Raw genomic sequence first — 25,170 nt, 5'->3', positions numbered from 1 at the left:
ATTTGGAACATAATTTAGTGTGGAGTTTGCTTCCTCCTAGACACCGGGGAGGAAATGGGTTAGTTTTTTTTGTTTGTTTTCTTGGGGTTTTTCTCCCCTACATTCTGCTTCCCTGCTTCACATCAGGTGGCATAAGCCAAAGCCTGAGCTTGGTGCTTTGATGTTGGCTGAGTCCTCCACATTAGGGAAGCACTTCAGGGTGGACCACATATTCAATCCAATGAAAGAAGGGGAACCCAACGCAGAAAGAGCAGAGAGATTTATCTCAGGTTTGGAGGTGAGAAAGAAACTGAAGCTTAGGCGGGGATAAGGACAAGTTGAGGAGGGTAAACTGCTTTAGTGCTCCCTTTGTATAGAGGAGGGAGCTGAAGCTAAGAGACTTTGGAGAGTTCAAGTAACTTGTCCCAGTGGAGGCAGCAGGAAGTGGAGAGACTCAAACCTAGGCTCTGGTTACAAGCCACGCCAGGCATCCTGCTGTGCTCGCAGGAGCTAGCGGTCCAGCAAGGCAATCGCCCTCATCCCAGGAAGGAGGCTTAGGCTTAGCCTCTCAGAAATGTTGGGGGGGGTGGGGAGAGCAAGGAGGGTTAGAGAACTTCCAGACAACTTCGCTGCTCAGATTTGCCCGAGGCAACTCTTTCCCCATGGACCGAGGCAAAAAAGCCCCCAATATATTTTTTTTTATTGTCACCTAAACTATCTCTCTCTCTGTTTTTCAGAAGTTAAAGTAGATACTTATGGAAGTCAGGGTGCGTGTCCTAAAGCAGGAAGGAGAAATTTTAAGAAAAACAGAGAATTATTTCCTTAAAAACAACTGAGCAGGACTTTCCTGGCGGCGCAGTGGTTAAGAATCTACCTGCCAATGCAGGGGACACGGGTTTGAGCCCTGGTCTGGGAAGATCCCACATGCCGCAGAGCAACTAAGCCCGTGCACCACAACTACTGAGCCTGCGCGCTAGAGCCCACGAGCCACAACTACTGAGCCTGCGCGCTAGAGCCCACGAGGTACAACTACCAAAACCCGTGTGCCCAGAGCCTGTGCTCCACAGCAAGAGAAGCCACTGCAATGAGAAGCCCGTGCACAGCAACGAAGAGTAGCCCCTGCTCACCGCAACTAGAGAAAGTCTGCGTGCAGCAACGAAGACCCAACACAGCCAAAAATAAAACATAATTAATTAATTAATTTAAAAAAAAAACAAAAAACAACTGAGCAACTCTAAGAGACAAAATGATGTCCTTTATCACACATAGCCTAGATCTCTGAAGTTGCCCAGTTAAGGCTTCTCTCCTCGTCCTGAGTGTGGCTGGACTGACACTCCTGCCACAAAAAAAAAAAAGCATGCAATGAATCAATGGGGACAAAAGGAGGAACAACCACAAAAGAAACCCAGGCAGCCAGCCTAGGGCACCAAGGGGACGTGTTATGGCTCTTCGTCTCCTGCTTCTCTTCTCTTTACTCTCCAGCCTTGCTGACACCCGCCGCCCCCCGCCCCCACCGCCCCATAACTTCCCCAGCACATGCAGGCTCTCCTCTCTGTTCTTCTGCGTCTGCTACTCCTGTGGCGGGGTCGGCGGGCAGGGGGGGGCTGCCTACTCCCCCTCCCTTTCCCCTCCTGGTAACTTCTTTCTCATCTTTCACTGACAGGCGCAACGGCCTCTTGTCTGTGTAGGCTTCCTTTACTCTCCCAGGGACAGCAGCTCTCTTTTCTGGACTCCCACAGATTTTTAAAATACTCTTCTGTTAAGGTGTTTATCATCCAGTTTTTTCATTCATTTAACAAATATTTACTATGAACCTACTATGTTCCAGGACCTGGGGGTGAACAAGACAGAAGAGGTTCCTGCCTTTGGGGAGCTGGCCTCCAGGTGGGGGACGACTTGCCATGAACAGCAGCTAAGCAAGGTGATGGCAGATTGTAACGCATGCTAGGAATGCATGGGGTGAGCCACAGGAGGGTGAATAAGAGAGTGGATGGGGCAGGGTCTACCTGAGATAGTGTGATCAGGAAAGGCTTCTGATATTTGAGCTGAGCCTTGAAGGATGAAAAACCACAAGCCATTCAGTGAGGCCAGCAAGAGAATTCTGGGTAAATAAAGGCTCTGAAGCAAGGATGAATGTGGTATTTTCAAAGACCAGAGGAAAGGCCAATGGCTGCATCATGATTAGTATTGGAGGTGAGCCTGGAGAGGCTTATAGGGTCCAGCTCACGCAGGGCCTTGCAGGCCAGAGTCAGAGTTTGGAGTGTCTCCTGTGTACGGTGGGAGCCATCTCAGTAGGGGAATGCTGTAAACAGATCGCCCCGCCTGCGGTGTAGATCATGGATTTTAGTGGCGCGTGAGTAGAAGTAGAGGTACTGGTGTCTCCTAAGAGATCATAGTAGCTTGCAGCTTGGATTGAAATGGTGACAGTAGAGATGAAAAGAGAGGGACACACCTGATAAATATTTTGGCCACACCTCTATAGGACCTGCACACGGTTTCTATGCAAGAAGAACCAAGGATGGATCAAGGGGTTATGCCTTGAGCAACTGAGCAGATAGTGGTGCCGTGGAGAGAGATGGAGGAAACTGGTATGCAGACCAGCTGGGAGGGTGGTGAGGAATTCAGGAGTTCTGACACGCAATGACTATCAGATACCAATGTCAGGTAGGCAGTTAAATATATGAAAATGGAGCCCTGGGGAGAAGACTGGACTCTAGAGATGTAAATGTGGGCATCATTAGCATGGAGGTGCTACTTAACGTCACTGGGGGAGAGTGTGGATCCAGAAGAGGTCCCAAGATTGAGCCTGGGACCTGCTAAGGTTGAGACTTTGGGTAAAGGAAGAAGCAAAGGAGACTGGGGAGTGACCAGAGAAGGAGGAAGTAAAAAGGACAGTGTGGTTTCATGAAAACCAAGAGAAAAAAAAAAAAAAAAAAAAAAAAAGAAATGTTTTAAGAAAAGGTTGAGACTTTGGGTAAAGGAAGAAGCAAAGGAGACTGGGGAGTGACCAGAGAAGGAGGAAGTAAAAAGGACAGTGTGGTTTCATGAAAACCAAGAGAAAAAAAAAAAAAAAAAAAAGAAAGGTTTTAAGAAGGAGGGGGGAGTGGTCTGTGAACCTGGTAAAGGCTGGGACCATGCCTGGCTCACCTCTGCATCCCCAGGGTGTATTATAGGGCCCAGCACTCAGTAGGACATCAGGGACATTTGCTGAGTGACAAAATAAGTACGTGAATGAGTGGACCAGGTACCCTGCACTCAAGAGAAAGGGGCTGTGCGGGGTGTGGTGTTAGGAGTCTCAGGGCCTAGATTCTAGCCAGCGGAGCTATGGAGGGAGGATAATAATAACAGTATGGCACTTACTACCTGCCAGGCACTCATGAACCCTCCCACAACCCTGTTTGACAGAAACATCATTTACAAGTGAGGAAACTAAGGCATAGAGAGGTTAAGTAATTTTCGAGGGATCCCCCAGACCACATGGCGGTAACTGGCAGGACCCAAATAAGTCTGGCTCTACCATCCATGCTCTTAACCATGACCCCATCATCAAAAACTGGTGATATTTATTAAGTGCTTCCTATGTATGGTCTTGTAATAAAAATCCTGTGCAGTAAGCATTGTTATCAAACTGAGACAAAGAGCTCACAAGGGGCAGAGCTGAAATTCAAACCCATGTCTTTGTGATCTAGGGCTAAGCTGTTCATCTCTCAGCTATTCAGAACACCCAGCCTCTGCATCTGTGGCCTCTTTGGCCTCAGCAGAATAAACGTCAGGGCAAAGGAAATTTGTGAGAGTAATGCTTAGGTGTGGGGGAAAAGCATCAGTAGCAGCAAGGTGAAGCGTAAAAATAGTTTTCTACTCTTACAATCCTACTCTACTTAGAAATGAAAAGTAGGATGTACATGTAAATGGAGGCATTTCTACATCTCTTCCAAGGATCCCGGAAGAGCCAGCTCTGGCCTGGCAGGAGGGAGCCTTCCTTGGCTTCCATCTCCTCCTCCACTCCTGCCTAGAAAAAGGGAGAAAGAACAAAGACTCAGCACAAGCGGTCTGGGTTCATAGCAGACCTTCCCAGAACAAAAGAAGAACCGCTGACCTCTGTCTCCTGCCTACTGTAGCAGTGATTGGTGACCCCCATGTTGACTGAGACGATGATGATGATAGAAAAGGGTAGTCACAAGAGTTCCATGGTTTTGGGATCTGGCAGACTCGGCTTCAAGTGTCAGCTTAGCCATGGGTGGCTTTATGACCTATACCTCAGTTTCCTCATCTAAAAATTGGGGATAATAATCCCAACCTCACAGGGTTTCCATGAAGTCGAATGAGGTGACTGGCTTTGCACCTGGCAAAACATCTGGCAGATTATACACTCTCTATACATTCTTTTCAGTCACACAGTGATACTTCATTCGAGTGGTACTTCGTTCAAGTGCTGTGCTTGGCACCAGGGATATGGACCTCTTTGAGTTCAGAACTTTACAGGGAAGATGGACATTTAAAAAGTAATTGCATGTGCAACGGAAGACTCAAAAACAGGTGCAGGGGCTACAGGAACATAGAAGTGAGAGGGGCTTGGGAAACCAGCTTACATAAACGTAAACTTCTTCCTTGTTCAATAGAACATCTATTGACAATAACCATTATCTTGCATATTTGTAGAGTTTAAAAACCATTCTCACACCAATGAGTTCATTTGATTTTCTCAACAATTCACTAAAGTAAATAAGATCGTGGTCTTAGTTTCTCAGAAGAAGCTCGGAGACAGACTTGTCAAGATCTCATAGCAGGTTAGGGTCTGAACTGGGATTCTAACTTACATCTCACTGCTTCCAAAGCCTCTGCTTGATTCTCACCCTCGGGGGTCACCCCAGGTGTTCACTCCTGCATCTAGAGTGGACATAGATACAAATGGAAAAGCCAGGCCTTCCTGCAGAAAGCCCCAGTCTGAGCAGGAAGATGAGACAAACAAGAAAAGGACTGAGATATAATATTTAAGTCTGTGAGAGCTGAGGGACATCTTAATTTCATAATTAAAAGTTAATGTTACTTCATTATAAATCAAAGGCTGATGAAACTAGGGCACCCCCAGGAACATATTAAGAGCTCAGTAAATACGTGTGGTCGGAATACTTAGAGGCGTCTCCTAGAGGAGGTTGGTAGCTGATCCAGAGAGTTAATAATGCAGCTCTAACTGCTGAGCTGGGGCTCTGTCCTCAGGAAATGTTAGTTCCTTTCTTCCCAGGAAGTCCATCTTGGCTCTCCTACTAACCTGACCCGTGACTCTGGAGAAGACCCTCTCCTCTCCTCAATTGCCCCATTTAGAGAATCGATTTGGTGACTTCTCAGGGCCCATTTATGCCCTGAGAGTCTTATATTTTTCAATCACCTCATTTTTCTGCTTTGCACTCTTTTGTTTTGTTTTTTCTCCTACTGTGCCCTCTGAGGACAGATTCTGCCAGCCTTTCCCACCTTATCTCCTTTAAGATCTGAGTGCATCATCCTTAACCTTGGCATGGCCCCGTGGGGAGAGAAACACTGCAAGACGGCAGTGCAACCACATCTCCGCGCTAATGCAGTCTTCCCATTCGGCAGAGTAGATATCACTGCTTTTCAAAGAACTGTTCAGGGGTGTCAGCATTCGTGCCGAAAGTATGCACTTTGTCCTGGAGAACTGTAAGATGGTTCCTACCTGCTTTATTCGGTGCAGGCGGCGAGGGGAGAGGCAGGGAGGAGGAAGGTACCGGGAGGGATCCCGTGTCAGTTCCTTTGCTCTTTCCTCCATTTCCACCTCCCCCTCTCTCCTCCTGCCCTCCTCTCTTCTCTCTCTTCACTCCTTCTCTCCTCCTGTCCCCCTTCTCCACCACTAAGTGTCCATAAGTCTTCCGGTGCTCTGGGAGGTGTGTGTGAAGATGGGGTGAAGTCACAGCTGAAGGAAACATCCATTCACTGGGTGGTCAGGGAAGACTGCGGAGCAGGAGGCTACTGAGCAAGGTGTTGAAAGACCAGACGTTCTCACCAAGTGGGTGAGAAAGTGAGGGGCTGCCAGCAGAGAGAAAGGCGTCCTAGGCAGGGGGAGTGTGTGAGCAAAAATCCCAATGCAGGGGACATGGGTTCGTGCCCCGGTCCGGGAAGATCCCACATGCCGCGGAGCGGCTGGGCCCGTGAGTCATGGCCACTGAGCCTGCGCGTCCAGAGCCTGTCCAGAGCCTGTGCTCCGCAACAGGAGAGGCCACAGCAGTGTGAGCAAAACCCACCCAGCCCGTTCAGGGAACTATTGGGTGCTTGACACCATTGAAGGGTACGGAGTGGAGGGGCAATGGGGTGAGGAGAGGGGCTTTAGAAGAATCTAGGGACCATTCATGGAAGGCCTTGCAAGCCACGAAGGAGTTGGGGCTTGTCCTGCAAAGTAGAAAACAGAGAGCCAGAGAAGTATTTTATAGAAGTATAACATGATTACATGTGCCTTTTGTAAAGATTGTTCTGGAGGCTGTGACGAGGAAGAATTGGAGGTTGTAAGGTTCAAGGGCATAAAATGGCTAGGACATTTTTGTCATAATCCAAGTGAAGACTAATTGAAAAAAGACAAGATTATGAATCAAAGTAGGGCAGTGAGGATGAGAAGATGGGTACAGATATGAGGCGCATTAGAAGGTAAGATCGCCAGCGCTGGGTATGGGGCCAAAATTTGGGCTGATTCCCAGGTTTCTGGCTTGGGTGGCTGGGTAGAGGGTGGGGTCATTCCCTGAGATTGAGAGTGTCATCATCTTACAAGTTTGAGTTGGATGTTTTCCTCCTAGGTACTTGTCCTCAGTTAGAATGAGATGCTATCAGATGGTCTATGGTCTTAGGTTATGACATTTTGATTCAAACAAGTTGGTTTTTCCTAAGCATGGCTATTTGTGTGAAAAACACATTTCCCATGCAATCATACGTCTCCTATAAGAATAGGGCTATTTATTAATATAGTTAGACATAAGCATTATTGCACATTTTTGATAGGATACAGAATCAGAGCAAGAGTTTTAAAAAAGATCAAAAACCTACATACACATCCTCAAACACCTGGGTTCCCTACTGGAATGCAAATGGGATGAGGACAAGGGTTTTCTCAAGCTATTATTTTGCTGCAGGCTCTCACTCCCTCTGAATAGAAGAGATTGATTGTCAGGGACTCATCACACCTCCAGGAAGCATCAAGGAGTGAGGCAGCAGTTGTGAGAGGTGAACAAGGGTGGACAAGGAGGTGTGGGACAAACCAGGCTTTATCTCTCAGTTTGAAGGGAAGTCCCAAGACAGTGCAGTCTCCTTCATCCACATCCACATAAAAACCTTGGTCAATAGCCAAGACACGGAAGCAACCTAAATGTCCACTGACAGAGGACTGGATAAAGAAGATGTAGTACATATATACAATGGAATATTCCTCAGCCATAAAAAAGAACAAAATAATGCCATTTGCAGCAACATGGATGGACCTAGAGGTTATCATACTAAGTGAAGTAGGTCAGACAGAGAAAGACAAATATATGATATCACTCATATGAGGAATATATGTTTTCTATTTTTCTTTTTTTTTTTTTTTTTTTTTTGCGGTACGCGGTCCTCTCATTGTTGTGGCCCCTCCCGTTGCGGAGCACAGGCTCCGGACGCACAGGCTCAGCGGCCATGGCTCACGGCCGCTCCGCGGCATGTGGGATCCTCCCGGACCAGGGCACGAACCCGAGTCCCCTGCATCGGCAGGCGGGCTCTCAACCACTGCGCCACCAGGGAAGCCCAGGAATATATGTTTTTAAAAATGATATAAATGAACTTATTTACAAAGCAGAAACAGACTCACAGATTTCGAAAACAAACTTATGGTTACCAAAGGGGAAATCTGGCAGCAGGGGGGATAAATTAGGAGCTTGGGATTCACATACACATACTACTATATATAAAATAGATAACCAACAAGGACCTACTGTATAGCACAGGGAACTCTACTCAATATTCTGTGATAACCTATATGGGAAAAGAATCTGAAAAAGAATGAATATATGTATATGTATACCTGAATCACTTTGCTGTACACCTGAAACTAACTCAACATTGTAAATAAAAAATATGCCTATAAAATTTTTTTTAAAAAGCCACATAGGATGAGTTTATAGCTTCTCTGGCTCTTTGAATTGTCTGGAATTTTGCTCCCCCACCCCCTGTCCTTTGACATATAAAATACTATCAACAACTTACAAAACTTGTTGACAATCATTGTGTCACCCTCACCATACCCATTTTACATTTTACACTGCTCAAGATTACACAGCTAGGAAGTAGCAGAGCCAAGGATAAAACCCAGATCTTCTATCCAGGGTACACGTTCTTCCCACTATGTCATTCTGCCTTGATCCTCTAATTTTGGCCTGGTCTTATGGGCGCCCAGAGGGTGGATTAACAGCGGTCATAGAAGATATTTATGTATGTGAATATCAGGTCCTCAAAGACCCGCCTCCATCTCCAATCTCATTTCCTACTGTCTGCTAACAGGCATCTGATGCTTTCCTCATGCCAAACTGACAGTTCCAGACCGTGCCATGCTCTTCTGTGCCTTCCAAGGCTTCAGTTGTGCCATTCCCTTGACCAAGAAAGCCTTGCTTTACCTACCCATCCTCTAGGGCCCAAGACTAGCATCGCTTCCCCTTTAAAGGTTTCCTTAACACACCTGAGTATGGTTGACCATGCCCAGTTTCACTTATGTTTTCAATCAACCCTCTGTTTTCGTTATACTCATTTCACTGTTTCATTATTATTGCTATGTATGTCTATTTCCCCCACTGGAACAAGCACTGGTCAGGACCTGAAATCTTTATATCTCCAACACCTAGCACTGTGCCTGGCACATAGCAAGTGCTGAAGAAACCCTTGTTGAATGAATAAAAGGACGAGTTAATCATGGAGAAGAAAACATCCCTCAGCAGAGACGATCTCCATCCTCGACCTTCTGTGGGAAATGTTGACACGAAACAGGAAGAGAGAAGAGCAGACATCAAAGGGACATAATGGACAAAAAAATTCTTCCCAGATGTCTCTGTGTTCTTTCTCCCTCCCCCACACCCCTACCCTTTTTTCCTTCTTGCTATTGGAACAAAAATAAAGAGTACATCATGAGCGAAGCTGTATTTTCTGTTTATTGCCACCAGGTTAATAACAGTAATGGTGCAAGAAGAAAATGAGGTGTTATGTAAAACCCTGCATTGCAGATTTTGCTGCTGATGTAAAGAACTCAATAAAGTGTAACACTTTAATCATAGAGATAAAAATCATACAGCAGCTTACCACAGGCTCCCAGAGCCTTAAGACAAAATAGTTGTGGGGAAATGAGAGATGAGAGAAGAATATTATCAGGCAACAGAAAAGTTATGTTTGGGCTTTTGTGGGTTTTTTTCCCTTCATTTCTAAAAAATAGAGTAAGATTTTTTCTATCTTCTTCCAAGACATCGTCTATGAATTTCTGTATTCTCTAGAGGACATGCTCAGACTTCTGGGGGAAGACTTGCTCATTCTTTGTAAAAATTGGTTTGTTTAGAGAGAACTGAATTCCTGCCTTTTAGGTGACTCAGTGGTCTTTAAGAAATAGGGGCTGTCACGGGACTTCCCTGCGGGGCTCAGTTAAGAATCCGCCTGCCAATGCAGGGGACACGGGTTTGAGCCCTGGTCCGGGAAGATCCCACGTGCTGCGGAGCAACTAAGCCTGTGCGCCACGACTATCGAGCCTGTGCTCTAGAGCCCACGAGCCACAACAGCTGGAGCCCGCGTGCCTAGAGTCCGTGCTCCGCGACAAGAGAAGACACTGCAACGAGAAGCCTGCAAACCGCAACAAAGAGCAGCCCCCGCTCGCCGCAACTAGAGAAAGCCCTTGCGCAGCAATGAACACCCAACGCAGCCAAAAGTAAATAAATAAATTTATATTAAAAAAAAAAAAGAATTAGGGGCTGTCTCTAAAAATGAAAGAAGGATTGGAATGGAGGTAAAAAGGTTGTTTGTAGTAAAACATCTATTTTTATGATGCTCCTGTAATGCAGGAAAAAAATCATAGCAGACAAAAGATCATATCAGGAGATGGGAGCCCCTGTACCAGCTCAGCCAACCTTGGGAAAATCCTGTGGGCCTCAGTTTCCTCATTCTTCAAAGAAGGGCTTACACCAGATGATCTCGTAGATCATTCCAGCTCTGACACTTAGCAGTCTGTGAGGCTCTGGGCAAGGTCAGTGGCTTGGATTTTGACTATTGTGGTTCTGGACTATTGAAGTAGCCACCCAAATGACCTCTCTGTTTCCACTGAAAACACCTCCTTCCCTCCCTCACCACCCAAATCCACTCTCCATCCTGCAGCTGGAGTGATCAGTTCCTAACTATACTTGCACCCTGGAGACAGACTGGGGGAAGTACCTGTAGGAAGACCCCCCCCCCACCCCCACCCCACCCCGCCACACACACACATCAGTCAGGAGCATGCCTTAAGAGATCATTGAAAAGCAAGGAAGCCAGTATCTAGGGCAGGGTGACAGAGGCAGAGGGTCATGGGAGGGGAGGTCAGAGAGTTGATAGAGGGCCAAATCAGGTGGGTCCCATAGGCCCACTGAAAGGGCTTCACTGCCTCCAGGCACCACCCCTGAGTGCTCCCTGAGGCAGTGGCTGCAGTTGGCAGATAGGAAACACTGCTATAAGGCAGCATGAGCATAGGTCATGAAAAGAGAAGAGCTTTGGAACTGGAGATCTAGGCTCAGAACCTGGACTGGCTGGGTGACATTGAAGGAGTTGCTCTATTTCTCCATGTCTCAATTTCCTTGTCAGGAAACAGGAAGTGGCAGTAAGGCCGTTCTTCTCACAGGGCTGACATGGGTTAAATGAGTTAGTACATGTCCAAGTGCCTAAAACAGAGCAGGTGTTCAGGAATTTTTTTTTATGCCATAATCATTATTTCAGGTAGACAACTATTTGCAACTATTTGCATTTAAATTAATTTAAATTAGTTAAAAAAATTTAATTCCTCAGTTGCACTAGCCACATTTGCAAGTGCTCAAAAGTCATGTGTGGCTGGTAGCTATTGTTAACGGACAGTGAAAAAGAATACCGCCATCCCAGAAATTTCCACTGAGCAGCACTATTCTGGTACTTAGCAGGTATAAGTTGTGCATTGAAATTTAAAGCATAGCCGTGTACACTACACCTGCACAAACACATCTGCTTTCAGACACACAAGCACGTACCTACATACAAAACCACAGAAACCGGTGCTTAGGTTAGTGACATGTTTTGTTACCAGGGAAAAATAAATCTGAGTTCCAACCCTGAGTCAATTCACTGAGGATACAATGTCAGGTCTTGTGCCAAACATTTCACACTGGACATTATATCACTAAGTCCTTACAACAACCCTAATCCTCATCTTGTTAATTTTGACATTGAGGCCCAGAGTGGTTGAGTAACTTGACTGAAGTCACAGAGCTTATAAGCAGCAGAATAGGACTTGTTCCCTACTATACAATGCTACTTCTTAAAGGACATTTCAGAGATACAGGGCTTACAGGGCAAAGTCATCATGGTGACTTTACAATCTTTGTTAAAGATGTGGATGTCTGGAACTGCCTTGGGACTATCTGGCAGTACTGGGTTAGTCACAGAGATGGTAGAATTCAATGACGTTGGCTCCTCAGGCCTCTCAACCTAGTTTTCTTGATTTATAGAATGTGGTAGTGTCAGATCTATGTGAGATCAGCTCAAATCTTCAGGAAAGTGCTGGAGCCACAGTAGGGGGAAGGGGTAGAGAGAGTCCTAAAACTGTAAAGAAGGAAGGCACCTTCCAAGTCATCCAAAACTGGGCTTCTCACAGTTTATTTTTCTCCCTTATTTTAAGGGCACGGGCTTTGAAAAATTGCATGGTGAAAGGTGATCTTTAGACAGTAGGGGATTGCAAGTAAGGGCCAATGTGGCTTGGATGGTTCTGCATCAGTTACTGCCTATGGTTGCAGATGTAAACACAACCAGAGTCAGAGAGAGAGATGGGTGGATGGGTGGGTGGATGGATGGATGAAAAGACGGACAGGCAAATAGACAGGCAAGTTAGAAAAATGTAACAGAGGCTTCTAATCTAGCTTTTTGTATACTTCTACTCCGATCTTCTAGAAGGCTGGTATTGTTTCTGATTCACTGTAAACTCCCTCTCTTGCAAGATACATAGCAGGTGCCTAGCCTAGATGCTCACTGAATGTTTGTTCAAAAAAAATACAAAACAAAATATAACACCTGAAAGAGCAGTAGCTAGATAACAGTAAGGCTTCATATTGGTAACGTACTTTGTAATATATAAAAAGATCTCACGTGCAATATCACACTTAATCCCTAATCTAACCTTTTCAAGCTGACATTATGATCCTCATTTTATTGATGAGGGATCCTTGTCTCAGAGTGGTGATGTGCCTTGTCTAGGGTTATATGGAGAGGCCAAGGGACCAGATAAATAAGACAGGTCAGAGAGAGGTAGAGACTCATAACTAGACAGATACAAGCAAACAGAGACAAAACAGAGGAGACCAAGACATGGATAAATGATGGAGACAAATGGAGATGCATGGATAGATGCTGAGAGATCCTCCAGTCTCTCATCCTTCAGTTCATCCTCTACACATGGCTGGAGATAACTTTCCTGAGTGCAAATCTGACCATGTCACTCCTCCACTTAATATACCTCTACTACTTCCCCAAGGACTTAAAGATAATGTTCTACTGTGAAAAGCCCTACCCATGTTCATGATCTGGCCCTACCCATTTCTCTGGCCTCATGACGTCTTATCACTTTTCTATAGCGTCATTCACTCTAGTCTTAGGACCCTCTTCAACTCCCAAGAAAGTCATGTCATTATCACTACTCCACGTTTATCACATGATCTTCCCCATCCCCCAAACTCTCTTTTCCCTGCTTGTGGATGCCTGGCCAACTCCTACTTATCCTCTAAGACTTAATATAGCATTGCTTCCTTCAGGAAGACTTTCCTGACCACCCGTCCCAGGGTGGGTTTATTTTCTGTCCTCCTAGATCACCCTCTTCTTTATTACAGGAGTCAATAGAGCAGGAAGAACACAAATTTTGAAATAAGAGAGACCTGGATTTAAATCCTGTTTGCCCCACCTATCAGCTGTATGACTCCGTTAGCCCTGGTTTCTTCATCTCTGCAATAAACCTGATAACATCTGCCCCAGGACCAAGATGGGATTAGAGATAATATAAAAATGCCTGGAGTAGAGTATGTGTCCCCCATGTGGAAGCTGCCACTGCTACTCCAGTCTGATTATGCTGCACCATAATAGTCCGATATTGGGTCTGCCTCTCCCTTTGCACCATGAGTTACCTGAGGATGGAGGCTGGTCTAACCCATCTCTGCATCCCCATTGCTCGGTGCCTGATACATGATAGGGCTTGCTGAATCCTTCCTGCCCACATTGAGGCCATTGGTTAGGGTGCTTCTCCAGGCACCAGAACGCACAACAGATAGGCATCCCATGGAACCAGTGCAGGGGAGGGTGGCAGCGTCTGGAGAAGTAGAGTAGGGGGTGCATCCCTGAAGGTGAGAATGAAGAAATGGCTGACTGAAACCTATTTGGGGTTTATGTTGTATATTTAGGTTTAGGCTGTATACATTTTGAAGATAAAAGATAATGTTTAAATAAATTTTGTAAGCAGCTGTTTTGTCCTGCCACCTCAAAACCTCCAGAATTCTTATGTTCAGTCATTAAGCACGTTTAGGTGGAAAAGTATCTGATCAGGTGATCTAAGATAGTCTATACACTTTCTTTTATCTTCCAAGGTGCCTTCACTTCCCTCTGACTATTATTTTCCCAGTGGATTCAGATTCCTTGTAATTCTCCTCCTTACTCTCCCTTCCTCTTCCCATATGCCCTGTCTGCTGGACCCTTCTCTACCCCAGGAAACCAGCTTCTAGGTGAATAAGAGTCACTCCTTCCCCACTACACGCGCACACACACACACACACACACACACACAATCTGGGGAAAAGTGGGCATCAAATGCAACTGAACAGCTCTTACCACAGTTGAGGACAAGAAACCATCCCATAGCGGAGGGGTATGAAGGGGCTGAAGCCGGGCCCAGAACCTGCAATATTTACTCTCCTCCCCGACTGCCAGGGCAGAGCCCCCAGGTCATAAACACCCACAACAGGTTGGGCCAAAGCCTTCATTGAGATTCTGTTCACAGCTAAAGCCGTTGCCAAGCATTTCCAGCTCTGTCAGCTGCCCTGAAAAGCGGACAGGCCACCCAGCCCTCTGGCAGCCTGACAAGTGGTTTAGAAGCAGGCCGAGGCTCACTGACAGAGGCCCAGGGCTCTGGGTTCCAGCGAAGGGTGGGAGAGAAGGGATTCTCGTGTCAGGTGGCCTGACTTCCAAGGCAGGGTCACGGAGAACAAGAAAGAGCAGGGGGGCTTCCCTGGTGGCGCAGTGGTTGAGAGTCCGCTTGCCGATGCAGGGGACCCGTGTCCCCTTCATCGTGTCCGCTTCCCGTGCCCCGGTCCGGGAAGATCCCACGTGCTGCAGAACAGCTAGGCCCGTGAGCCATGGCCGCTGAGCCTGCGCGTCCAGAGCCTGTGCTCCACAACGGGAGAGGCCACAACAGTGAGAGGCCCGCGTACAGCAAAAAAAAAGAAAAAGAGAAAGAAAGAGCAGGGGATGGGAGAGGATAGTTGGGGAGGGTCCTGGCCTCAGCCAATGCCCATCTCACCTCAAGGGTAGAGAGTTGTAGACACTAAGACTACACACTGCTCACACGCCCGGGGGCCAGTCCTATTTGCAGGATTGCACAGACAGTTACTTTAATTAGTTTCTTCACCCATAGAATGGGGATAATAATAATACCTATCTTTCAGTGGTGAGAACTATTAGAATTAATACAAATAAAGTACTTTTGAAAACAGTGCCTGGCCCTGGCAAGTGTTATGGCTAGCTGGTATAACCTAGGAATCTTCACCTTTTAATGAGACTGTCAGGCATTGTATGAAGTTTTACATGGATTATCTCATTTAATTTTCACATAAGCCAGAGATTTAGATAGTATCTTCATTTTAACAATAAAGAAAATTTCAGAGAGGGTGTCTCACTTGCCCAAGGTCACACAGCTGAGTAAGAAAGAGAAAGAATTTAAAGCCAATCTGCATGACTGCAAAGCAAATGCCCCTTAACCATGTAGAACAATAATGAACATCAAGGCTCAAAGAACAATGAGCTTTATTTGGAGTCTTAAGAATTGCAATTCGGGAGACACAGATTAGGGTAAAACCGAAGGAATGTGTGGGGAAGAGAAAGAGCCAGGGTGTTATAAAGACGAAAAGCCAGGAAGTTGCTAAAGTTACCGGGTGAGAATTGTGATTGATTCTGACAAAGTCAGGAAATATTTGTTCTTAAGGAATCACGAGTTATTTTAGGGTGAGGGTCCAATAGATAGATAGGCTGTCACGGTTTATATTAGGGTAAAGGTCCAGTAAGTATCTTGAGTTTCTGGCACATCTTCTGGATGCTTTCATTAGGACAATAAGTGGTCAAAAGGTCAGATTCCATCCAGACTGAGACATGCGTAAGTCACACTTCCTCAGTGGCCCACTGGCTCCGAGAGAGCTCTGGTAGTAATACTGACTCCATTTTTATTCTCCTTCCACAATCACTAGGCCATAGTGTAGGTGAGCATTTTGCTCGCCTCTTTGTCTGTGTAAGACTGTCTCTATTGGTGTGGAGGAAATAAGATTTTTTTTAACTCCCTAGTCAGAAAAAAAACAAACAAAAATTCAAGATAAAAATCAATCCCTTTATTTTTAAAGTTTAAGTGCTGCAACATTCCACAACGGGGAAAAGAAAAATAAACAGCTAGTCTCAGAGACAGAGAGCTCTCTTGGCCCCTTAAGGGAAAGAAGGAGGGAGGGAGTGGAAGCTGCAGAGACTTCAAGCCTGCCAAGCAGTGTTGAGAAAAGGCCATTGACCCCAACCTCTGTCAGAGGGCTGGAGCTCCTGCTACTGGGCTGGGAGCGCCGCTGTGTGGGAATCCACAGCTTGCTTGAACGAAACAGAACCACATTTATTAATTTATTCAACAATATTCACTGAGTGTCTACTAAGCGTCAGACCCTGTGCTGAGTGCTGGGATTAAAAAGATAAATTAGTCCCAGTTCCTGCATCAGTAGGAGTTTGTACTCTCAGGGGAGATATAGGCATAGGAAACCTAACCCCTGGGATGGCTGGGTCAGAGAAGGCTTCCTCAAGAAGTGGGGTCTACATGGAGAGCTCAGGATCCAGTGAGTTATGCAAACTAAGGTGGGGAAAGGCAGAGGCGTCGATTCCTATGGAAGCTTAGAGCCAAGGTCTGGGCATTGTCTCAGGTCAAAGGGGAAGGTTAAACAAATCACTTGAAATCCTGCAACCCAGAAACAATGACCATTAACAACTTCTTGCACATACAGACAAAGCATAGCTGGCTGGCCAGATAGATGGCTACATAAAAATCCTTTTATAAAAGCACAGTGTGTGGGCTTCCCTGGTGGCGCAGTGGTTGAGAATCCGCCTGCCGATGCAGGGGACACGGGTTCGCGCCCCGGTCCGGGAAGATCCCACATGCCGCGGAGCGGCTGGGCCGGTGAGCCATGGCCACTGAGCCTGCGCGTCCGGAGCCTGTGCTCTGCAACGGGAGAGGCCACAACAGTGAGAGGCCCGCGTACAGAAAAAATAAAAAAATAAAAGCACAGTGTGCTATAAATATTTCTATTTTAAAAGGTACTGAATTCAGTTTTTCTTAAGTTTAACAGAACTTAAAAGAATCACATCTTCTAAAGAAAAAGTTCTCTCTGAAGAGACATTATTTCCTAAAAGATGTTTTCTAAGGTGAAAAAAAAGAGTTTATGAGAATCATTAACAGGTTGAAGCCGTTCTGGTTTTTTTTTCAAACTACAGGATTCAATTTTAGAAGAAACGGATGAGAAAACAGAGAGCTGTTAAGTAACTTACCTAAAACCACACAGCTAGTCTGAGGTACGACTAGAACTTGAACTCAGTTATATCTGATTCTTTCCATCATATTAATTTGCTCCCCTAAGTCACCTTCCTCATTTTAAAGATCAGAAATTGGGCTCCAAAGAGGGCAAATGACTTCCCTGAAGTCATACTTTGCTTCAGCCACAAGGCAATTTGGTGGATCAGACCATCGCTCCTGACTGTTCTCTCTTCCTTGTAATAAGGGATCTCCTATTGTCATTTTGTTTGCCCAAGAATCCAAGAGGAGTATGTGTATCCCCACCTCACTGACTTTGGCCTTGGCCGTGGCACAAGTTTTGGCCAATGGAAGGTAAGCAGTCACGAAATTTGCCACTTCTGTGTGGAAGCTTTAAATGGGATAGCATTGGGAATTCCCTGGTGGTCCAGTGGTTAGGACTCTGCACTTTCACTGCAGAGGGCATGGGTTCAACCCCTGGTTGGGGAACTAATACTCTGCAAGAAGCGTGGAGCAGCCGGAAAAAAAAAGAAAAAAGGGATGGCATTCCTGCCCCGTGCCATGACAAGAGTGGAACCCAGACAGGGAATGAACTTTCAGCTTGGACCTAGGCGAGAAGATATGTGAGCAGAGTGGCAGCTGACTCACTCACAGCCCTCACAGAACATGAATATGAAACGTATGTTTGCTGTTATCCACTACTGAGTTACTGGGGTCATTTGTTACCATAGCAAAAACCAAATAATACAGCATAGTTTCTTTTTTCTTTAAGTTAAGTATTTTTTAAAATTAATTAATTAATTCATTTACTTATTTTTGGCTGTGTTGGGTCTTCGTTGCTGTGAGTGGGCTTTCTCTAGTTGCGGCGAGTTGGGGCTACTCTTTGTTGTGGTGCACGGGCTTCTCACTGCAGTGGCTTCTCTTGTTGCGGAGCACGGGCTCTAGGCACACGGGCTTCAGTAGTTGTGGCGTGTGGACTCAGTAGTTGTGGCTCGTGGGCTCTAGAGCGCAGGCTCAGTAGTTGTGGTGCACAGGCTTAGTTGCTCCGCGGCATGTGGGATCTTCCCGGACCGGGGCTCGAACCCGTGTCCCCTGCATCGGCAGGCGGATCCTTAACCACTGCTCCACCAGGAAAGTCCACAGCACAGTTTCTTGCAGAAATGTGTTCTGTGTTTTTCTCATGCTCAAAGTTGCCTTTAGTTGTGCAATAATTATGAATTCAGGCCATGAGGATAATGGCTGTGTTTGTGAGCATTTGAAGTACTAAATACATGAGAAATAATTAGAGGAAGAGTTGAAAAGTATAAGGAGGAAAAGCCGGGTGTCATAGGTCTGGATTTCCAAGGTGACCCTCTGATGAAAAGAAAACCATGGGCAGCCCACTCTGTTGGCAGAGGCTACGATGAATCCGAGTGTTGTAGTTTCTTTCTTGTACTATTGCCACGTGAAGGACAATTGGCATTAACTAAAACACACATTCACCCAGAAGCACCTCCCTCTGAAATGGAAGATGCTAAGCAAAAAGATGCAATAAATGTCAAATGAATCTGTGCCATTAAATCACTGTGTGACCCTGAGGAAGTCATTTTCCTTCTGGCATCAGTTTTCTCATTTGCAAAATGAAGAGGCTGAACAAGAATCTCTCATTTTCCTTCTGGCTTTGACGTTCTATGATTTGATTGCCTCTAACTCATTAGTCTCAACTGGCTTGAACGGGACCCAGTGGTACTGAGGATAATCATAGGAATCCATCAAAATGTAGTCCAAAGAAGGTAATCTTGAGACTTGAGATAACGTAAAGGAAAGGGCTCTGCACACTTTGCAGGCTCTATTGTGTGTTTTTGATTGAAAAAACGTCGGCAAATATGCCCCTTTTTCCCCAGCTTGCATCACCCTGGCGGCCTTCCCCTTACTTCTAACATCCAGCAATCTTTCAGGCCATTCTACCTCACCCTCTTTACCCAAAGAAACTGTTTTCTCCTCTCATCAGAAAGAAAAGTAGCTCTAAACCAAAGGAGTATGTCATGACACGCATAAAGATGTACAAATGACATGCTGGGGAAGGCAAAGGAGCGAAAGAAGGAATCCAGACTTCAGAGTTCAATAGGTTTGGCTGGGAATCCCCATGTCTCTTTCTGTTCATACATAACATGGGGGTGATACTTACCTAGCACAGTCGTCCTCAGAATTAAAGGATACAAAATAGTTTATGGGTTCATGTAAGTACTCATTTACAGCCATGACAATGACAGAAGGCTTCCGGGAAGTGGTGGCATGGAGACAAACCTGAATGCTGTGTAGACTTTTGACGGCTGGCCAATGAGAGGGGAGGGGTAGTAGTCCAATTAGAGGGGAGCGTGCGGGGGTGAAGGTGCAGGGATGAATGTGAACGTAAGAGAGCGTCAACGTGAATGTGGACGAGACACGTGTCTTTTGGGGAGAAGAGGAACAGGCAATTAGGATAAGAGTAAAAGTTTCATGCACAGGAGTACAGAGAAATGAGTCTAAAGCTTTGAATACCAAGCTGGAGGGTCTTCAACCGGTAGGTAATAGGGATCCCTGAAGGGCTCTAGGAAATTCACTTTAGGAAGTTGTGAGTGTGCTGATGAAGCTTGGGAAGGAAGCTGCATCCCCCACCCACTAAGATGTGAGGAGGGAAGAGAGACAGTCACCCTCCCACAGGACAGCTGCTGCTGCATTCATCTGAGATAGAAATCTGAGCTCCGGGGGAAACATCAGACCGCACCTTGAACTAAAACAGATGTGATTACGGTAGAAAAGATTTCTTTGAGGCTTTAAAAGTTCAATTTTCTTCCTTTTAATCTCTTAAGAGAATCACTGGTTTTAAACCCAAGATAGTGAAAATCCCTGGTAATAAAATGAACCCAGAACTCCATTTGCTGACCAGATAGGAGTAAGATTGCCTTTACTGCTTGCTCTCCTTTCAGCAATCTTAAACTCACACCTTCAGTGCGTCCACCCTGTACCCCAAAGTTTGCTCCTGCCATAGGTTGAGCCCTTGCTACTCAAAATGGGGTCCTTGAATTAGCAAGATCAGCATAACCTGGGAGCTTGTTAGAAATGCAGATTCTCAGATTGCACTCCAGACCCACTGATCAGAACTTGAACTTTAATGAGATACTCAGGTGTTTCCTGCACATTAAGGTTTGAGAAGCACTGGATTACAGCATGCCCTCAGATCCCAGGAGTTCTCTGCCACCAGGGGAGGGCAGAGCTGGTTCAACCTCTTCATTGAACTAATGGGGAACTGAGATCCAGAGAGAGGAAAGAACTGGGTTTTCCAAGGTCACAAAACTAATGAGCATAATTGGTGTAGTGAAGTTAATAACAGTACACCTTGTGGTCTAATAAAAAATAATTCTCGACCTAAATAGACATTTCTCCAAAGACATACGGATGGCCAATAGGCACATGAAAAGATGCTCATCATCACTAATTATTAGAGAAATGCAAGTCAAAACTACAATGAGATACCACCTCACAACACTCAGAATGGCCATGATTAAAAAGTCTACAAATAATACATGCTGGAGAGAGTGTGGAGAAAAAGGAACCCTCCTACACTGTTGGTGGGAATGTAAATTGATACAGCCACTATAGAGAACAGTACGGAGGTTCCTCAAAAAACTAAAAATAGAACTACCATACGACCCAGCAATCCCACTCCTGGACACATAACCAAACAAAACTGTAATTCGAAACGATACATGCATCCCTATGTTCATAGAGCACTATTTACAATAGCCAAAACATGGAAACAACCTAAATGCCCATTGACAGATGAATGGATAAAGAAGATGTGGTATCGCACAATGGAATGTTACTCAGCCATAAAAAAAGAGTGAAATAATGCCATTTGCAGCAACATGGATGAACCTAGAGGTTATTATACCAAGCGAAGTAAGTCAGACAGAGAAAGGCAAATAGCATATGATATCAATTACATGTGGACACTAAAATATGACACAAATGAACATAGCTACAAAACAGAAACAGACGCACAGAGAACAGACTTGTGGTTGCGGGGTGAGGTGAGTAGGGAAGGATTGGGGGTTTGGGATTAGCAGACGCAAACTATTATATATAGGATGGATAAACAACAAGGTCCTACTGTATAGCACAGGGAACTATGTTCAATACTTGAACTAAAACAGATGTGATTACGGTAGAAAAGATTTCTTTGAGGCTTTAAAAGTTCAATTTTCTTCCTTTTAATCTCTTAAGAGAATCACTGGTTTTAAACCCAAGATAGTGAAAATCCCTGGTAATAAAATGAACCCAGAACTCCATTTGCTGACCAGATAGGAGTAAGATTGCCTTTACTGCTTGCTCTCCTTTCAGCAATCTTAAACTCACACCTTCAGTGCGTCCACCCTGTACCCCAAAGTTTGCTCCTGCCATAGGTTGAGCCCTTGCTACTCAAAATGGGGTCCTTGAATTAGCAAGATCAGCATAACCTGGGAGCTTGTTAGAAATGCAGATTCTCAGATTGCACTCCAGACCCACTGATCAGAACTTGAACTTTAATGAGATACTCAGGTGTTTCCTGCACATTAAGGTTTGAGAAGCACTGGATTACAGCATGCCCTCAGATCCCAGGAGTTCTCTGCCACCAGGGGAGGGCAGAGCTGGTTCAACCTCTTCATTGAACTAATGGGGAACTGAGATCCAGAGAGAGGAAAGAACTGGGTTTTCCAAGGTCACAAAACTAATGAGCATAATTGGTGTAGTGAAGTTAATAACAGTACACCTTGTGGTCTAATAAAAAATAATTCTCGACCTAAATAGACATTTCTCCAAAGACATACGGATGGCCAATAGGCACATGAAAAGATGCTCATCATCACTAATTATTAGAGAAATGCAAGTCAAAACTACAATGAGATACCACCTCACAACACTCAGAATGGCCATGATTAAAAAGTCTACAAATAATACATGCTGGAGAGAGTGTGGAGAAAAAGGAACCCTCCTACACTGTTGGTGGGAATGTAAATTGATAGAGCCACTATAGAGAACAGTATGGAGGTTCCTCAAAAAACTAAAAATAGAACTACCATACGACCCAGCAATCCCACTCCTGGACACATAACCAAACAAAACTGTAATTCGAAACGATACATGCATCCCTATGTTCATAGAGCACTATTTACAATAGCCAAAACATGGAAACAACCTAAATGCCCATTGACAGATGAATGGATAAAGAAGATGTGGTATCGCACAATGGAATGTTACTCAGCCATAAAAAAAGAGTGAAATAATGCCATTTGCAGCAACATGGATGAACCTAGAGGTTATTATACCAAGCGAAGTAAGTCAGACAGAGAAAGGCAAATAGCATATGATATCAATTACATGTGGACACTAAAATATGACACAAATGAACATAGCTACAAAACAGAAACAGACCCACAGAGAACAGACTTGTGGTTGCGGGGTGAGGTGAGTAGGGAAGGATTGGGGGTTTGGGATTAGCAGACGCAAACTATTATATATAGGATGGATAAACAACAAGGTCCTACTGTATAGCACAGGGAACTATGTTCAATATCCTGGGATAAACCATAATGGAAAAGAATATGAAAAAGAATGTATATATATGGCTGAATCACTTTGCTGTATAGCAGAAGTTAATACAACATTGTAAATCAACTATACACCAATAAAATAAGAAAAATAATAATTCTCTACAGCTGGCTGGAGATGAAGCACAGTACATTGCAAAAGCCACATTGATTGTGGCGTCAACTCTGTGTGCAAGATTTACAACCCAGGCAGGACAAATTATTTCAGGTCTCTGAGCCTCATTTTCCTCTTCTGAAAAAATGGGAACAATAAGACCCTTTCAACAAAGCTGTGAAGGTTAAGTGAAATAGTGTATGTGGAATATGGGACCAGAACCCAACCCAACCCAACTCTTCAGAATCCTACCTACTGTCCTTTCTCCTAATCAGAGTCAACCCAAGTCCTATTACTACAGGGCAGGTTTCCTAATTTAACAGGCGTTCCCTCTGCAGAATGGGCAGCTCCTTCCCTCAGCTCCCTCAGCTCGGGTTCTTTCCTCCTCCGGCAATTTAGATACACCTACAATGGCTGGTTTCCTCTTCTGTCTTCCCCATTAGAGTGTGTCTTGCCTTAGAGTAGAAACCGTGCCTTTATCTCTGTCTCCCCAAAGCACATCACGGTAGATATGTTGGCAGATGGAAGGAGTGAAGGAAGGAAGAGACAAGGGAGGAAAAAAGAAGGAGAGAGGGAGAGGAGGGAGCTGGGGAGATGCTGGGTGTTGGAGGGCAACCATTGTACAGCATGACGGATTCATTCAAAGAAACCACTTGACGGTACAGAATTCATCTTTTTATGACTGTGACAACACTAATACATTGATTTCCCTTCTGAAATTAACTTTCTAATATTAAGAAAGGTCCAAATGGAACTGCAGCAAAATGAGACATTTTGTCACTTTTTAACAAATTATACCAAAGCAGACTGTCAGATTAAAGGGGTCACCATTTTGAGTCTAAACCCTGATACTGATTTGCATAATCAGAGCTAGTTCTTGTCATTCTGTTCTTTCCCTGCCCACAGACCTCCAAGAGTTCCCTTTGGCCCAAGGGATACAACTCAAATATCTCAGCCTGTATTCTGAGGCCCTTTAGAATATATTCGCTTTTTTAAAAAGCCATTCCTTCCCCAAAGGGACACTGTACACCAGTCAGACCCACCCCCTTCCTCCTGTCCTCTTGCTACGCACCTTTGCTCACGTGACGTCTCTTGTCTTTACTGGCATCTCTCCCACCGTATGCCCGTGGAGACTCTCTCTACCCTTTCTCTGCCCCTACCCACCCAACCCACTGTCTGGCCCCTTGTTCCTCAGGATTTGACTTGTTCTGGCCTGGAGTCTGCCACTTCTGCTCTGTTAGCCTTGAGTTGGCCTTGACGATGGCTTGGGCCCTGAGTTCCTACTGCCTCTTTCACACCTTATCCTGCCCTGCCCTTAATTCCCTCAGAGGCATTTGGGAAGGGCTTGGTGGTCTAGGAAGGGACACTGAATTGGAGTGCTTTGTTAAAGGGGAAAAAGAGGGAAAGGAAATAGTGATGACCCTTTGTCCCGGTCCTCCCGGTCCTCCCTTATTTGACTTATCTGTCTGTGTGCTCTGCCCTGGGCTGGACTGGGGGACACCTGCAGTCAGAAGAACAAAGATTGAACCTTGACTCTGTTTCTTGGGAAAGTGTCTTAGTAACTTTTAGGGCTTAGTTTCCCTACCTGCAAAGTGAAACAAAATAATAATCCCTATCTCACAAGATCGCAGTGAGGGTCAAATGGATGCTTATGTGTGAAAGTGCTCTGAAAACTATACAGCTTTGTGACCAATTAGCAAAAATCATTATAACAAGACCCATGTGCTAGTGATTCATCCCCAGGGCCTAAGTGATGTGCTCCCATCCTACGGAGGTGGGGCTGGGGGCCTGAGTGTGAGTCCCAGCTCTACAGTCCTGCCCTGGGCTCATGTGCTCTATGTTCTCTTTCTATGAAAGGTTAGTTTGGGGCACCTCTTCAGTTTTTCCAGCTCCGAAGTTCTCTGGCTCTACTAAGTGAGCTGTGAGACCCCAGAAGCCCAGAATTAAGTTACTAATTCAAGGTCAAAAGTACCCAGGTCAGGAGAAGCTGGGGATGTATGTGTTCTCCGGTGGTGCCCCCAGTCTGTGAATAAAGAGGAGGCATCCTGAGGTGCTAACCTCTTGACTGACTTGGTGTCAGCTGACCCCACTCAAGACTCCATGCACCTCCTAACTTGCCTGGAGTGTTCAATGCAGGATTTCATTCCAAGTGTTCCTTACAGTGCTGGGGGGAAGGGCAGGGTACCCAAAGTAATGGAATAAAGCTGGTATATCCATTTATAATGTCAATTGAACATAAAGACTATGGGATCATTCTGAACATTTGCTATACAAAGGTGTCATCATACTCAAGAAGAAGCCAGATCAACAGAATCCCTCTTTTCTAGGTTGGCCATTTACATGTCTTTTAGAGATAAAAGAGGAGACTCCTGAGAACTGTTGAGGTCCTGCTGGCTGCTCGGCCCCTGCGGAGCCCGCTCACCTTACTTGCACCAGGAAAGGGGCTTTGGAACCAGGCAGCTCTG

General features: G+C 45.3%; 1 protein-coding gene across 1 annotated transcript in view; it reads right to left on the bottom strand.

Moving 5' to 3' along the window:
• AGBL4 (AGBL carboxypeptidase 4) overlaps nt 1–25,170 on the bottom strand; it is an 807,237-nt gene that overhangs the window by 72,482 nt on the left and 709,585 nt on the right. The window lies entirely within an intron of this gene.

The sequence above is a fragment of the Physeter macrocephalus genome, chromosome 4 (assembly GCF_002837175.3).
Source record: "Physeter macrocephalus isolate SW-GA chromosome 4, ASM283717v5, whole genome shotgun sequence".
NCBI lineage: Eukaryota > Metazoa > Chordata > Mammalia > Artiodactyla > Physeteridae > Physeter > Physeter macrocephalus.
This window is presented reverse-complemented; position numbering and strand designations above follow the sequence as displayed.